General features: G+C 57.5%; 1 non-coding gene across 1 annotated transcript; it reads left to right on the forward strand.

Annotated features, from left to right (window-relative positions):
• Nucleotides 1–252: 252 nt before the first annotated feature.
• On the forward strand, nucleotides 253–442 carry LOC123361416. The gene has a single exon (XR_006576163.1). It is a non-coding gene; the product is annotated as a U2 spliceosomal RNA (small nuclear RNA).
• The last annotated feature ends 12297 nt before the right edge of the window (nucleotides 443–12739 follow it).

Genomic DNA, 12739 nt, shown 5'->3' on the forward strand with positions numbered 1-12739 from the left:
ATTAGGCGTGTACAGGGAAACCAGCAAGAGGAAGGAGGGTGAAAGATTTCTCTGTCTTGGAACAGTATTGTGTGTTAAGGGCTCTTGCTTTGAATTCTTCCAGTGGAGTCATTTCGGGGAAGTGATCATCACTTTGAGTTACCTAGTTATCAAAGCCTCGTGAATGGTGTTTGGTGCGTGTCTGGGTGCTCCTCGTGCTGAAGTAGAAAGCAGTGGGGGAAGAGTGGCTGCCTAACATCCGAGACTAACAGCATTGCTTCTCGGCCTTTGGCTAAGATCAAGCATAGTGTCTGTTCTTATCAGTTTAATATCTGATAAGTCCTTTATTTAAGGACTGTACATTACATTGATTTTTGAAACAAGGGGATGGAATAGGAGCTTGCTCTGTCCACCCCATGCATTGACCTGGTATTGCACTATTTCCAGGACCAGTGCCTCTCCTTTTGGGGAGAATTGTGTGGTTAAAAAAACAGAATAAGATTCACTCTAAAGATGCTGATTTGAGAAGATTTTTTTTAAAGTAGTTGGAAAATCAGGTCTCTTTAGCACTTAGGTTCTTCATAATAACATATTGTTAAAATTCCTTGGGAGTGTTTTCTGAGTCTACAGCTGTGAGTTTCTTTGTCTGCTGGAAAATTGTTTTAAAAGCTGAGATTCTTCTGTTTGCTGTGAGTTTTTTCAACAATATGAGGGATGAATGCTTTCCAGACTGAGGGTTTGTTTGGGAGATGGGTGGGGGTGGGCGGGGGACACAGATTGGTAATATTTGAGGTCACATGTATATCAATAACTAGATGAGTTACACAGACTTCTCCCCACCCAGCCTACGTTCCATGTATCTTGACTGAGCCTGTTGCCCACCATCCCAGAGCAGAAGCCTGAAGCCTGAGTCCCACTGCACGTGGGGAGGAGGGGAACTCCCGCTTGTTGCCTGCTCCTGCAGTGTTTATGACTCGGGAAGGGGGTAGGGACCAGCCCCTGCAGGCAGCCCGGGGGAAGAGCCGCTGCTTTGCTGCCCCCGACTCCCCCTCAATTACAGCCCGGGAGGCTGTGGCCACAATAAAAGCCCCTGGTGGCCACACTTGAGAAAGGCTGGAGCTTCACAGTAAACAAATCCCAGCAGGTTTGTCACACCCTGTCCCCCACCCTGGGGATTTCCTGCCCTCTCCCACCCAGACCAACCTCCCTGGAAGTTCCCACCCCCTATGTATTTACTGCCCTTTCTCCCCGCCACGGGAACCCGCCAGCAACTCCCTGATAATCCCTCCCTCACCTGGCTCCACTGCAGCCATTTCCCTTCCCCTGCCCCTGGGAGGACGGGATGAGCTGGAGCAAAACATGGATGTTGCGCTGCAGCCTGTTAGGGCAAAAAGGGCAACTGGGGACATGTCAGAACAGGAAATAATTTCACAGCACAATTCCCCCCAGGCTCTTTCCCTGCACACGGATATTCCAGCTTGTCCTGCATGGGACAGAAACATCCAAATCTAGGGCTGTCAATTAATCGCAGATAACTTACGCAATTAACTTTAAAAAAATCATGATTAATCTCAGTTTTAATCACACTGTTAATAGAATACCAATTGAAATTTATTATATTTTGTTTTTCTACATATTCAAATATATTGATTTCAATTACAACATAGAATACGAAGTGTACAGTGCTCACTATATATAGTTATATTACAAATATTTACACTGTAAAATATAAAGTACTGTAGTGCAATCTCTTTATTATTGAAGTGCAACTTGCATATGTAGATGTTGTTGTTGCAGAAGTGCACTCAAAAAGAAAACAATGTAAAACTTTAGAGTCCAGTCAGTCCTACTTCTTGTTCAGCCAATCGCTAAGACAAACAAGTTTGTTTACATTTACTGGAGATAATGCTGCCCGTGTCTTATATACGTCACCTAAAAGTGAGAACAGGCTCTCTCATGGCACTTTTGCAGCCAGCATTGCAAGGTATTAATGTGCCAGATATGCTAATATCCATATGCCTTCATACTTCAACCACCATTCCAGAGGACATGCTTCCATGCTGATAACGCTTGTTAAAAAAATAATGCATTAATTTGTGACTGAAGACCTTGATGAAGAACTGTATGTCTCCTGCTCCATGGTTTTATCTGCATTCTGCCGTATATTTCATTTTATGGCAGTCTTGGGTGATGACCCAGCACATGTTGTTCACTTTAAGAACACTTTCAGTGCAAATTTGACAAAACGCAAAGAAGGTATAAGGTGAGATTTCTAGAGATAGCTACAGCACTCAACCCAAAGTTTAAGAATCTGAAGAGCCTTCCAAAATCCAAGAGGGACGAGGTGTGAAACATGTTGCAGAAGTCCTCAAAGAGCAACATGCTGATGCAGACACTACAGAACCTGAACCACTAGACAGGAAAATCAATCTTCGGTGGGTGGCATCTGACTCAGATGAGGAATATGAAGGTACTTTGGATCGTTATGGAGCAGTACCTGTCATCAGCACGGAAGCATGTCCCTGGCCTCTGATTGCTAGAAGCTGGGAGGGGAGAACAGGGGCTGGAGCTCTCCATGGCCGCCTGGTCTGGTCACTCCCTCTGAAGCCCATAGCCAGGGCCAGCCTTAGGGGTGGGTGACACCAGGGAATTGCCCAGGGGCACCATGGTCAAGGGCGGTGCTGTACAGTAGCAGAGAGGTGTGTGCTGCTGGTGTAAAGTCAGAAACTGCTCCCGGCTGGCAGGGGAGTGCTGCTTGGGGTGGTGCCCAGATTTCTCCCGGCATAGGAGCATGGGGGGAGGGAGGGGAAGAGAAGGGGGAGATAGCGGTGATGAGCAGATACTGCTCCCCCCAATGTTCCTCCGTGCCCCCCTAGGGTGCTGTGAGAGGGGGAGCAAGGAGCGACATCGGGGCTCCCTGCCTCCAGGTCACCTTCCCCACCTGGGCTGCTACTCTCTGTCCTCCCCTTATGCAGCCCAGGTGGGGAAGGTGACCTGGAAGCAGGGAGCCCCGATGTCGCTCCTTGCTCCCCCTCACAGCCCCCTAGCGATGTGCGGAGGAGCAGTGTTCAGGGGGGCCGGGGGGAGCGAGCAGCAATGCCAGCTACTCCGTGCATCCAGGTCAGTTTCCCCAAGTGGGCACAGGAGGGGGTGCATGGGTTAGGGGGAAAGGGGGCACAGTGCAGGGATTATGGGTGCGGGAGGAGGCAGGGGTTAGGGGCACAGGGGTTAGGGGAACTGGAGGGGGCACAGGGTTAGGGGTGCAGAGCTTGGGGGCACCAGAGGAGGTTCAGAGTTGAGTGCCAGAGGGGAGGAGCAGGGATTAGGGGGACAGTAGCACAGACCCCACCTACTCCTCCTGCTTTCTCCTGACACCAGCACCACCCTTCCCAGCACTGCCTCATGGCAGCATCTGCTTCCGGACTCGCACCAGAAATGGGAAGTCTGGGCCCTGCCTGGCAGCGGCTGTCAGGAAATGGAAGCAGGAGACACTACCATTCCCATGGTGCCGTAGGGTTTTCAGGTGGGGTGCCCCCTGCCGGGTTGGGCTCCAGGGGAGGTTTGGCATCTTAAGGGACTGGGGGGGGGGTTGCTTGCAGGAGGTTTGAGGACCAACAGTGAAGGGGAAGTTGGACACTGGCCAGAATACCAGGAGACAAGGCAGGTGAGGTGATACCTGTTACTGGACCAGCTTTGGAGCCACACAGGGTTTTCTTCATGCAGAGGAAAGGTGCTCAGAGAATCACAGTTCAATAGAAGGTGGAACGCTCTGCCCCGAACACCAGACATTCCCCTACTTCCTGGAACGGGGGGGGGGGGCCTGTCCCCATTGTCCTGTAAACAGCCCCACCATGTACCCCGGAGGTGGCTGCATCTTAGCACCAAGACACCAGTGGTCACTGCTCCAGAGGAGATGGTACATACAGGCCACTGCCCTACGTGGCCCCACAAGTTATTGCCCCAAGAGGTGAAGTACACACAGGCTACTACTCAAACTGGGCACCTGGGGTCACTGCAGCAATGGTTGGGGGGGATACATGCAGGGCACTGCTGCACATGGCCACCAGGGGGCACTGCTGCAATGGTGGTGGTGGTGGTGTGGGGGGGATGAGGGGGAGGGACATACCAATAGGGCACTGCCACACCAGGGCACCACGGGGAAGTCACTGCTCCAATTAGTAGAGATACACATCGGGTAGTGCCCCAACTGGGGGCCCTACCCCAGAGAGAGAGGGGGCTGGGGAGAGAAGAGGAAATCAAAGGCCACTGCCTCACTTAGCCACCAGGGGTCACTACCTAAATAGGGGGGGGGACACACAGGGCACTGCCCCACCTGACCAGCAGAGGTCACTGCCCCAATTGGGGGATATACAGAGGGTATTGCCCCACGGGGATGCCAGGGATCGGAGCCTGCCATACCTGGCACAGGGGTAGAAGGGATAGGGTGACCAGATGTCCCGATTTTATAGGGACAGTCCCGATATTCGGGGCTTTTTCTTATGTAGGTGCCTATTACCCTCCACCCCGTCCCGATTCTTCACACTTTCTATCTGGTCACCCTGGGTGGGGGGAGGGAGGGGGCTACACACAGGGCACTGCCCTACTTGGCCACCAGTGCACATCCCTAGTGGGGGAGTGACGCACACCAGGAGCAGGGCTCACTGCCACAAAGGGGTTGGAAGATACCCAGGGCACTGCCTGACACGGCCACCCAGGCACCCTGCCACCTTCTGGGAGGTGGAGAACACACCTCAGGCACTGACTCCTCTGGCTACCAGTGCTCACTGGCCCAATGCAGGGGTTGGGGGGAGTAAATACACACAGGGGACTGCCCCACCTGGGCAACACGAGTCACCGAGAGTGGGATACGCAGAGGGCACTGCCCCAATGGCTGATATACATACAGGGCCCTGCCTCACCTACCCACCAGCGCTCACAGGTACAATGGCAGTGGTGGGGTCACATAGGCAACTGCCTTCAGTGGCCACCAGGGGGCGCTGCAGCAATGCTGGGGGGGATACAAGCCAGGCATTGCTGCCCCTCGCCACCAGGAGTCACTGCTCCTACGAGAAGGCACCTACAGGACACTCCCATGCCTGGCCAGCAGGGGTCACTATCACTGGGGAGGGGCTATGGGGAAGCAGAGAAAGAGCAACTAACTGCAGTGGGGAAAATCGTCATCTACCGGGGAGAAAGAATGGACTCCGCTAGGACATCGCACCAACTCCGGCCAGGCTGGATACCAGCAATTCGGGGCGGGAGCAGCTCCAGCTAGAGGCTGGGCGGAGGCAGGTGACCTCGGTCTCTGTGCTGAGCAGGCTGCTTTGGCAGCGAGGAGGGACAGGGAACCTCCCGGCCAGGGACTTGCTGCCCAAGGAGGGGGAGATCTGTGGCAGGCTTTGGAGTAGCTGGTTCAGCAGCCGTGAGCCGCACGCTTGTCCCTGCCTGAGCTCTCCAGGAGCACATAACACACAGGTGCGCACTGGATGTAGGCACCAGTATAACGACAGGGCCAGACCCTGCTGAGTGCTGCCTGCGAGAGACAGGGGCAGAGTCAGACGGGCAGATGGGGGCAGGAGATTACAGGGCCAACGGCCATGAGCTGAACCCATCATAAGTCCAGCCTGTGACGTCACCATCCGTCCCTGCAGCTCTCCATCTGTTCCGCTGTCCATCCAACCCTCAACCCCCAATCCATCCCCAATGTATGCCACACACCCCCCTTCACCCATCTGCCTCACACACTCATCTATTTCCTCATGCATCCTGCTGTCCCTCTGATTGTCCCTGCAGTGCCCAACACAAGGAGCCATAGTGGACCCTGAGCAACGCTTTTGGATGATGCAGTAATGGAGCTAGCGGGTGATAAGGGGGGTTCTGGGCATCTCTAATCCCAGCCCCACTTCTCCTGTGCCCAAAGCCATGACTGCGAGCCCACCCCTCTCAGTCTGAGCCCCCACAGCCCCAAGGACATGACTGGCCACTCACGCTGTGATCCAGTGACAGCAATGAGGTCTCCCTGAAGATAGGGGGTGGGAGGCGCAACCCCCTTATCCTGGCAGGCAGGACACATCCTTCCCAGTTTGGCAGAGACCTTGCCCGTGGGCAGACAGACCCAGCTGAGCCCACAGGAGACTGGGGGAGGGAGAGCAGAGGAAGAGGATGCAGGCAACTGAACATGAGAGGTGTCCATGAAAGGAGAGAGAGAGTTTGAGTGTAAGTTGACCAACACAGAGAGAGAAACCTCGGAGGAAGAAAGAAACTCAGAACAGGGAGTCATCCTCATGGATCCAACCTTCTGCTAGGGAGCACACACCACTCCTGGCCAGAGAGATGATCAGCCCTCGCAAATGGCAACATCATCTCCCTTGAAGCCACAACTAGTCCGGAAACCCACACCCAGGTAACGGGACGTCCCTGCCTGGAGCCGGGGGGGCTGTGACCAGAGCCCTTCCCAAACCAGATACTTCTCTCACCGACAGAGACAGCTACTCTCATCCCAGCTGGGCAGGTCTTGCCTGGCATCAACAGGATTCACCCCGTCACTGCTCTCGATCACTTTCCATCTCACCTCAGAGCTGGACTCCGTCCCCGCGATTTCTTTTCCCTTGGTATGAAACACAACACAAGAGGAAAAGAAAAAGCAATGGTGGCGAGGCTCCTCTTCTCGCTACTCCCGCACCCCAGGGCTCCGGCTTCAACCCTCCTCCCATTCTGCCATCACAGCTACAATTAGAAATCTGAGCCCCGGGCTCACACCTGGTTGTCTCCCCAATCCTTGGCGCTGTCCAGCATGTCTCCCTGCACAAAAGTCACCTGGCCTCCTCTTAGACTCCATCTTCATATTGCTCTTCTCCTTCCCAGAGCTCCTGCTCTGCTCCTCAGACCTGTCTGTCCTCAGCGCTGCAGGCAGAGGGGAAGGGGCATGATGGGAACACACACACCCCATTCCAGACACCACGCAGCATCCACAGGGCTACCAAACCACGTCACCTTTCGCCAAAAACCACCCCCCACCCCGAGGGAGCAAAAAGCATTTGTGAGCTCAGCACCCACAAGCCAGGAAAAGATTAACACCCACACCCAGCCCAGCCAAAGTGGGAGCTTCCCCACCTTCCCGGCCACAGGCCCACGGGGCTCATGGATGGAGGAGTTTGCTGGGCTGTGGGGGCCCCTGAAGAACTAGCTCAGCGTGTGAATGAGTGACTGGGATGTATGTGGGGCCGGACTGTGGGTTGGGGTGTCCAGGGGGACCCAAGGGAAGGGACGAGGGGGATTAGGGATAGAGGAGGGTGGGGTTACCAAGGTGCATTGTGGGAATGTGGGATTTAGAGAGCCCAGAGTGGATGGATGGGGGCGGGTTGGAGGACCCCTCAGTGGCTGAAAAGGGGAACCCGGCAGGTTTGGGGGTAGCAGAGATTGGAGATGAGGAACCTCACACCCTGGGGATGGACTGGGGGAGTGGGGGGGGGATGGGAAAGTGGGGCCCAGCAATGGAGAAATGGGTTGGAATCAAGTAGGGGCAGGGCGCTGAGGACGGGGAGGGGCAGGAGGATGGGGCACTGAGGACAGGGGGGAGGAGGAGGAGGTCATCGGGGGTGGGGCGAGAGGAGGAGGTCTGCATTGGGGCGCTGAGGACGGGGGGGAGGAGGTTGGGTGGCGAAGGGGGTGGGGCACTGAGGATGGCGGGGAAGAGGAGGAGGAGGGCGAAGGGAAAGGCCAGGCAGAGTGTACAGGGTGGGGGAGGGGATGCTGGGGGCTGAGGGATCCCCACAGATGGGGGTGGGGCTGGCGAGAGGGTCACAACAGAAGGGGAAACACGGGGGGGCTTGAAGGGGCTGTCGGGGACCTACAGAGGGGGAGGGTAGGAGTGCTGAGGATGGGGGGGAGGAGGAGGAAGGGGGGAGGGGTGCTGAGGACAGGGAGGAGGAGGTCGGGGTGCTGAGGATGCGGGGGAGGAGAAGGTGGGTGGGGTGCTGGGGGGGGATGGGGAGAGGATGGGAGGGTGCTGAGGACAGGGATGGGGGGAGGAGGAGGAAGGCGGGGTGGGGTGCTGAGGATGGGGAGGGGGAGGAGGATGTCGGGGGTGGGGCGGGAGGAGGAGGTCGGGGTGCTGAGGGGGAGGAGGCGGGGGGCAGGGTGCTGAGGACAGGGATGGGGGGGAGGAGGAGCAGGGCAGGGGGGGCGAAGGGAAAGGCCGGGCAGAGTGGACGGGGTGGGGGAGGGGACACCGGGGGCGGGGCTGGCGGGGTTGGGGGTTGGGGGACACACAGCGGGGGGACGGGACACTGCAGGGCAGGTTGGGGGGGGTTGAAGGCCCCACGGCCCCAGGCTGCCGCTTGTGGGGCTGCTCCCAGGCAGCTCAGCCCCCCCCCCCCGCTGCTGCCCCCCAGGCCCAACGGGATTCGAATCCCAATGGCCGCCGCGCGCACCCGGGGTGGGTGGGTGGGGCAACAAAGCCTCCAGAGCACAGCATGTCCTGGGAGTGACTCAGTTTCCCTGGACCAACATTTCACAGACCCCACCCCCACCCCACATGTCTCCCTCCACCCCACCCCATTTCTCCTGCACCCCAGGCTGGGTCTCTGCCAACCCCCCTTCTCCCCTCCTGACTCCAATATCCCTAGAGGTCTCTCCCTTCCCCTCCCCCATCCCCTCATCCCTTCCCCCAATATCTCCCTGCCCCAGGCTGTCCATGGGGCTGGGTCTCTCCCTGAAGCCCCGCCCCCAGCGCGGGGCTCACAGACAATCCCCACGCGGCGGCTGTGACGTGCGCTGGGGCTGTGACGTATGGTGACGTGTTCACTCTCTGCAGGCTACTCATTCACTGGAGACCAAAACGACAGAAGGTGTCACGTGTCCATGGGCGGGGCTATGCAGATGAGCAATGTCTGGCGGCAGGACGGAGAGCAGAGAGGAACCGAAGGAGCCCGGCGGAGAGAATTCTCTGCGTGTGGACAGAATCCGGCGTGGGGAGTTCGTGCTGTGGGTGCCTGCACCGGAGTCACTTCGGGGCAGTGATTGTTACTGAGCTGCATAGTGACCAAAGACGTGTGAATGGGGTGTGGTGGCTGGCGGGGAGCAGCTCAGGGTGATAAGGAAAGCAGCAGATCCTGTCCTAGCAGAGGTTTGTAGGGATGTGGGGGTTTCTTTGCAACCATGAGTGGGATTGTTGTGGGTGCAACTAGACCCCCCCCTTCTCTGGTGGGGCGGGGCTTCTACTGTCTGCCTGGGGGAGGGAGGGGTCCATGATGTCACAGCCCATGGTGGAGGGGGGGTTGAATCATGTTTCTGAAGTGGGAGAGCAACTTCCCCTGCTCCCACTCACTCTCCACTAGGGGGCTGGGCTTGGATTTCTAGGGAGGGAAGCACAAGAAAAAACAGTCTCCCCTATGAAACCCAGGAGTCCTGGCTCCCAGTCCCCCTGCTCTAGACCCCCTCCACTCCCAGGACCAGGGGTAGAACCCAGGGGTCCTGGTGCCCAGCCCCCGCCCTGCTCTGACCACTCGACCCCACTCCCCTCCCAGGGTGGTGCAGGGGTCACTGGGTCTGTGTCCCAACTCTGCTACGGGCCGTGACTGATTTTCCCAAAGTGCTTCCTTCTGAATCCAGCACATCTGCCCCCACCCGCCCGGTCACTGCCAACCGCCGTGTGGGGGCACCAGCACTGTGCCGGGTCGTGATGGGAAATTGCCCAAGCTGGCCCAGGAGAGACGTGTGTGTCCCTGCTGCCCCCTGCTGGTGGGGCTGAGCACTGCTCTGTGTGTGTGTGTGTGTGTGTGTGTGTGGATTTTGTATCCTGCAGCAAGTGACACACACACACACATTGATGCAGAAAGGGACTCTCAGTCCCAAGAGCACTCACACACAACACACCCAGAGGGGCATGCTAGCCCAACCCCCAAAGAGAGAAACAATCACACCCCCAGCCACACACACAATCACACACACACACCAGAATATTCACAATTGTGCTCAGAGACACAACTGCACACAGTTCACTCCCACTGATACAAATACAAGGACCTCCTGCCCCATACAGCGTGGGCCGAGGCCTGTGGAACTCACTGCCACTGGACAGCTACACATGAGAATGGACCTTTCGAGGAGACCAATAGACATGGCCATGGCGACAGAGGGGGCTGGGCTCCCAGGGTCTGACCAGGTCTGTGACTGGTTCTGACCTAGAGGGGTCTATCCAGCAGGGGGCAGCGTGACCCACACACAGACCCACCAGAAGTGCCTTTCTTAGCGGGACTCCCAGGCCATCCCCCACCCTGCCCTGATTGGGTAACAAAGGGGCAGTACGGGACTCTGGGCTGTGTCACAACCCGGCCCCAGCCCCTCACTCCCACACGCTGGTGAGTTGGGTTACTGTGGAGGGATTGCACAAGAGAGAGTCAGAGCCAGGGAGAGAACCCAGGAGTCCTGTCTCTCCCCCTGACACACACCCTAACCACTGGCTCCCACTCCCCTCCCAGGGCTGGAGATAGAACCCAGGAATTCTGACCACCAGCCCCCCTCCCCCGTTCTGACCACTAGACCCCACACTCCCCTTTTAGATTTTAGTCCCGCTGCCTCTTCTATCCACCCAGCCCACCTGTCCATCCCTTTGCTGCAGGTTTCTGGGGTGTCACCCCTGCTCTGCACTCCCCCAGTGCAGCCCAAGGCTTTTCCTCGCCCCAACCACACATCCTCTCCCCGCTCGTGCTGGATCGTATGCTTGGCCCCCTGCCCCCTCTCGGGGTGCGCTGTGCGGCGTGGCTGGGGATTGTGCAACGGCCCAGCACCAGGCAACACAGAACGGACACCACACGCCCTGACCTGCCTCACCTGAGCTGCTCTCCAGGTGCATCGGAGCCCAGCGCCCCACACCTTGGCACTCCTGCCCCACAGGGGGTGAGCTGCAGCCCCTGCCACACTCTGCAGAGGGGAGAAGGGTCAGGCCAGTCAGCCCTTGTAACATGGGGAAATCACCACCGGGGTCGACGGTATGGGGGCTGTGACATACGGAGAAACAGTTGTTGCGCCGAAAGAGGGCAGCAGAGCGCACGCACACACACACACACACACACACACACCCTCTGCTCAAACCGCCCCCTTTGCCAATGCACCACCTCACCTCGTCCAGGGATGTCAAGGTGGGAAGCTCCATGTGGAGCTGCCTCCCAGCAGGGCCGACCAGTGCAGCCCGGTCTTCGGCGGTAATTCTGCAGCGGGGGGGCCCCCGCCGTGGGTCTTCGGGGCACTTCAGCAGCGGGTCCCGGAATGGAAGGGCCCCCCGCCGCCGAATTACCACCGAAGACTGAGCTGAAGTTCAGTGGCGGGTCCCGCTCTGTCTTCGGCGATAATTCGCCAGTGGGGGGTCCGCTCGGGGGCGGAAGGACCCCAGCCGCCGGCAAAGACTGGGAGCGGAAGAAGCTCCTGCGCCCGGCCCCGCAAGAGTTTTCCAGGCTCCCTGGAGCGAGTGAAGGACCCTGCTGCAGGGGCCCCGAAAAACTCTGGTGGGGGCCCCTGTGGGGCTCGGGGCCTGGGGCAAATTGCCCCTCTTGCCCCCCCCTCTGGGCAGCCCTGCTTGCCAGTGCACTCAGCCTCACTTGGCAGGTAACAAAAGGGATCGAGTGGCCGTCCAGTTTCTGGAGAGTGGCTGACAACACCCGACCTTCTGCCCTGAGGAGAAACTGACGTGAGACAAGGCAGGGGAGGTCATTCTTGTATTGGACCAACTTCCGGTGGGGAGAGAGCGAGAGAGAGAAGCGAAATGCAAGCTGCACTCTTTCCCCAGCAGCAGGTGGGCCACGTCGTCTCTCTGATGGCCTGGCTTCCCGGGACGGGACCCGCTACAACTTAGACAATTTTTTACCTCAAGGTTCCCAAGACACAGACAAGGTTTTCATCTCGAGGCCAAAAGACCAAAAACATCAAGACACTTGATCACGGCCTTGGATAGGCCAAGATTTAAAAGTTTATTAGAAAATATTTGAAAATGAACCATACAGAGAGTTGAAACGTCAGATATTGGTCATCGGGGGTGACATACAGAGTATAGGGCGATTTTAGTTTTAAATGTTTATTAGAAAATGTTTAAGAATAGATACAACTTTAGATAATGCTTTCCCAGCCAGAAGGCCGAAATACAGAGAGTTTGTAACATCAGTTACTGGTCATCAGGGGTGACATACAGAGTATAGGGGGATGCTAGTACTTTTGGTATTGGACAGCACATAACTTATACAGTGTGCAATGTCCCCAATGTGGGGTATACTGTGGGTGAGTTCAAGATACAGTCAGCAAGCAGTGAGGGTACATCACCCATACAACAGTTAAAGACAGTCATAGGTATAAATAAGCAAGCCAGGTAATGGGGATAGAATGACCCTCACATGGCAAAGTTAAGGTCTGTCGCACTCGATCTGAGCACTACACCCCATCTGAGCTCAAAGAGCTGAGCACGCAAGAGCGGCGGCCCGGGCGGGCAGGGGGAAGGGCCCGAGCGGAGGGGCGGAGCCGCGTGAGCGGGTATGCAGATCTGTGTGCGAGCAGAGCATGGTGGGAGCGGACGCAGGCTGCCAGGCAGGGCCCGACTTTGGCACCGGGAGCTCGGCGTGGGGAAGGGACGGTCTCCGGGGGCCGCGTCGGGGCAGCTGTCGGCAGTGGGGGCCGGTGTGGGCGAGGCCGGCGGTGGGGGCGCGGCGGTCCGCCCCGTGTGTTATAAGTGCGGGGCGAGCGAGGGCGGCCGGCGGCCGGGCAGCAGGAATTC

The sequence above is a fragment of the Mauremys mutica genome, unplaced genomic scaffold (assembly GCF_020497125.1).
Source record: "Mauremys mutica isolate MM-2020 ecotype Southern unplaced genomic scaffold, ASM2049712v1 Super-Scaffold_1559, whole genome shotgun sequence".
In the NCBI taxonomy this organism is placed as follows: Eukaryota; Metazoa; Chordata; order Testudines; family Geoemydidae; genus Mauremys; species Mauremys mutica.